This window comes from Trichomycterus rosablanca, chromosome 27, assembly GCF_030014385.1.
Source record: "Trichomycterus rosablanca isolate fTriRos1 chromosome 27, fTriRos1.hap1, whole genome shotgun sequence".
In the NCBI taxonomy this organism is placed as follows: domain Eukaryota; kingdom Metazoa; phylum Chordata; class Actinopteri; order Siluriformes; family Trichomycteridae; genus Trichomycterus; species Trichomycterus rosablanca.
Window position 1 is genome coordinate 3,656,418 of NC_086014.1, and position 4,651 is coordinate 3,661,068.

At 40.7% G+C, this 4,651-nt stretch overlaps 1 long non-coding RNA gene across 2 annotated transcripts in view; it reads right to left on the reverse strand.

Annotated features, from left to right (window-relative positions):
* Positions 1-346: 346 nt before the first annotated feature.
* Positions 347-4,651, reverse strand: part of LOC134304218 (uncharacterized) — a 5,473-nt gene continuing 1,168 nt past the window's right edge. The window contains exons 2-5 of one of the 2 annotated variants that reach the window (XR_010007785.1): positions 4,522-4,649; positions 3,637-3,799; positions 2,754-2,881; positions 347-1,461 (exon numbers count right to left, since the gene is read on the reverse strand). This is a non-coding gene — a long non-coding RNA (uncharacterized LOC134304218). The remainder of the gene's footprint in view (positions 1,462-2,753; positions 2,882-3,636; positions 3,800-4,521; positions 4,650-4,651) is intronic. The other variant, XR_010007784.1, reaches the window with a different exon arrangement.

Here is a 4,651-nt window from a genome sequence, read left to right on the forward strand (position 1 = left end):
GTATCTAAGTAAGTATCTATCTTTCGATATTAGTGTCGAAGTACCTTTCTATATTAGTATCTATCTCTCTTTCTATCTTTCGATATTAGTGTCGAAGTACCTTTCTATATTAGTCTCTTTCTATCTTTCGATATTAGTGTCGAAGTACCTTTCGATATTAGTATCTATCTCTCTTTCGATATTAGTGTCGAAGTACCTTTCTATATTAGTATCTATCTCTCTTTCTCTCTTTCGATATTAGTGTCGAAGTACCTTTCTATATTAGTATCTAAGTAAGTATCTATCTCTCTTTCTTTCTATCTCTCTTTCTATCGATAGATATTAGTGTCGAAGTACCTACCTTTCTTTCTTTCTATAGATAGTGTCTTAGTACCTTTAGAAGGAACCGAGACAAAAGATCCGACTCCCCGTCGCGGAATGTTTCCCAGACGCGATTTCTATAGCGTCTATTATTTTACTCGGTGACGGATCTTGGTTGAAATGTAGCCAATTACAATTCTTAATACAAAACATACTCGAGTAAAAGTAACATTACAGGCTGTGAGATCTACTTAAAAAAAGTCCAAGTACACAAAAAAAGTACACTCAATTACAGTAACGCCAGTAAATGTAATTCGTTACTTTCCACCTCTGGTCCTAACTAACTTTAATCCACGACATGGACTGATTATTATTTGTACGTAAACATTTTCAAACAAAAGTGCTCAACCAGGACAAACTCGAGGAGATCGTGTCGCCCTGTGCGGAAGAAGAAACGTCCTTAAAACGGGCGTCTCGACACGACGACCCGGTCGCAGACAGACGAGATGGAGGCGCTGGAGCGGCCGGCCCGTATCCTGCCGGGAACCCCCGAGATGGCCGTGGGTAAGACCCCGCCGGGCTCCTGCAGAGTCGTCCCACCGCTCCTGACCTCCGGTACCGTTCGGAGGACCGCCCCGGTGACCCTCCTCGTCTCCCGAGGCGACGATTGACGGTCGATCGGCGCCACGGGGTTCGGCTCGACCGCTCGAGCTCGGTGTCCGCTCGCCTCCGTTCGCCCGGACACGTGCGGCACCCGACCAAGAAAAAGAAAAGATGACTACGTTAACACGCTCCACAAAACACACACGTGTTAGGGCTCCATCCATCCATCCATCCATCTAATAAGTTCCCACTGCAGCTTACGAGTCAGGGACCCTCATAAAACCCACACAAAGACGTAGGAATATCCATCACACAAACACACGACGAGACCCCGTTCGAGTCTCGTCTCATTTCATTTATTAACGTGACCGTGTTCGTTTAGATATAGCGGGACGATCGTATCGCTATCCACTCCGTACAGAGACCGAGAGACTGACCTTGACTAACTTTTAATTTCAAAAGATAAAAAGAGATATTTAGTCACCCGTTTCCCGGACCTCTTCGGGGTCTGTCGGCCTGGGGGGCGGGATGGTACAGGGACAGAGGGTACGGGTCGACCTGGAAGAACAAAGGATGTTAAAATCTTAACTTTGATAAAAGATATTTAACATACATGTCAGTTCATTAATTTCAGTAAAGACGGTACTAGAGCTAACTATTTATCGCTTCGTTCGTGACCAGGATATGCTTGGGGGGGGGGGGGGGGGGGGGGGGGGGGGTATTGGTTTAGTCGTCCACTGGGCAGGACTGTGACTATTCAAGTTGAGTGAATTACTGTTTGGAGAGATCTCCATGAACCGGTGTGTACTTTTGATACGCTCTATACTATAAAGAAATCGAGGAGAGAGAAAAGTAAAACTTCAGAGTTTCCGCTTCGTTCCTGTTCATTTTCGACACGGTGACCTCCGGCCCACTCTGCCGAGTTACCGCACACACTCGCTGTCCATTTTATCAGCTCCACTTACCGTATAGAAGCGCTTTGTAGCTCTACAGTTACTGACTGTAGTCCGTCTGTCTCTCTGCATGCTCCGTTAGCCCCCTTTCACCCTGTTCTTCAACGGTCAGGACGGTGGGACTCTTGAGCTTTTGTCCTCCTTGGGTCTCCCACGCTCGGCTCAACCTACTATACTTTAGTGACAGATGGACTCCAGTCAGTAATTGTACGACTACAAGGTGCTCCTATATGGTAAGTGAAGCTGATAAAATGGACAGTGAGTGTAGAAACAAGGAGGTGGTTTTAATGTTATGGCTGATCGGTGTATATGTATACACACCCACGTCAATATTCCTCACCTACTACAAATTTATTTATTTTTTTCCCTTTTTTAATAATTTTTAAATTTTGTTCATCATTTTTACACTATAATTTTGCTGTGCAAATAAGATTAATCGATTCATTTCTTGTATCATTGGATAAATCACATCGAATCATTTTTTTACACACGCAACAATGTCCCTCACCTACTACGAATCCTATTTTTTTTTATTTTATTAATTTTTTTATTTTATATCGGAGATGAATACATCTATTCCAGTCATTTATTATTGTTACGTTAGTTTTATATACAAACGTCTACGTTCCTCGTTTACTACAGAGCTTCTTTTTTCAGATCAACTATTATTTCTTTATTTTTGACTAAAGAACTCATTTATTAAGGTTTCATTTCATTTGATGTTCACAGTCGAACGTTTTTCTAAACACACATCGATGTTCCTCACTCGCTACAGACCTCGTTTTTATAAAAGACCTTTTATATTTATTTTATAATAATTTCATTGTGCACAAACGTCTCATGATTTGATGAATTGATGTCTAACGATTTTTGAACGCACACATCGACATTCCTCACCTCCACTTTGCTCCGGGTGCTCCGGTTTCCTCCCACGGTCCAAAGACGTGCGAGTGAGGTTCATCGAAGACGCTGATTTGTCCGTGACCGTGTCCGATACGACCTCGTGTGAACAGTGACCACCGCTCCTGTCATGAACGTGACCGAAGAGTAAAACACGACGTTACAAATCCGAACGAACAGACGAGTCTTGTACGACGTACTAAAGTTTATAAAGTTTATATACAAACACGTCGCCGTTCTACACCTACGTAAGATCGTTTTTTTTATTACGGACGAATAAATCTATTAAACTAATACGATTTTATTTATTAAAGTCAAACTATTTTAAAATGTACTCCATGATGCCCCTCTTTTACTACTTACCTTATTTTTTGAATATATATTTAGATATAATGTAATTATAATATATATAATGTACTCGATTAAAGTCTTGTATTATTTGATGAATTAAAGTCAAACTAGTTTTTATACAAAAGCGTCCCTCGACTACTACAAACCCGACTGCTTTACTGCGTTTTGTTTGTATTAATTTAAAATTTTATATTCATTTTAAACCATCACTAAATCTGTGATGTTATATAAATAAATCTATTAAAGCATATTTTTTATCTTTCTCTTAAGGGGGGGGGGGGGGTATTGGTTTAGTCGTCCACTGGGCAGGACTGTGACTATTCAAGTTGAGTGAATTACTGTTTGGAGAGATCTCCATGAACCGGTGTGTACTTTTGATACGCTCTATACTATAAAGAAATCGAGGAGAGAGAAAAGTAAAACTTCAGAGTTTCCGCTTCGTTCCTGTTCATTTTCGACACGGTGACCTCCGGCCCACTCTGCCGAGTTACCGCACACACTCGCTGTCCATTTTATCAGCTCCACTTACCGTATAGAAGCGCTTTGTAGCTCTACAGTTACTGACTGTAGTCCGTCTGTCTCTCTGCATGCTCCGTTAGCCCCCTTTCACCCTGTTCTTCAACGGTCAGGACGGTGGGACTCTTGAGCTTTTGTCCTCCTTGGGTCTCCCACGCTCGGCTCAACCTACTATACTTTAGTGACAGATGGACTCCAGTCAGTAATTGTACGACTACAAGGTGCTCCTATATGGTAAGTGAAGCTGATAAAATGGACAGTGAGTGTAGAAACAAGGAGGTGGTTTTAATGTTATGGCTGATCGGTGTATATGTATACACACCCACGTCAATATTCCTCACCTACTACAAATTTATTTATTTTTTTCCCTTTTTTAATAATTTTTAAATTTTGTTCATCATTTTTACACTATAATTTTGCTGTGCAAATAAGATTAATCGATTCATTTCTTGTATCATTGGATAAATCACATCGAATCATTTTTTTACACACGCAACAATGTCCCTCACCTACTACGAATCCTATTTTTTTTTATTTTATTAATTTTTTTATTTTATATCGGAGATGAATACATCTATTCCAGTCATTTATTATTGTTACGTTAGTTTTATATACAAACGTCTACGTTCCTCGTTTACTACAGAGCTTCTTTTTTCAGATCAACTATTATTTCTTTATTTTTGACTAAAGAACTCATTTATTAAGGTTTCATTTCATTTGATGTTCACAGTCGAACGTTTTTCTAAACACACATCGATGTTCCTCACTCGCTACAGACCTCGTTTTTATAAAAGACCTTTTATATTTATTTTATAATAATTTCATTGTGCACAAACGTCTCATGATTTGATGAATTGATGTCTAACGATTTTTGAACGCACACATCGACATTCCTCACCTCCACTTTGCTCCGGGTGCTCCGGTTTCCTCCCACGGTCCAAAGACGTGCGAGTGAGGTTCATCGAAGACGCTGATTTGTCCGTGACCGTGTCCGATACGACCTCGTGTGAACAGTGACCACCGCTCCT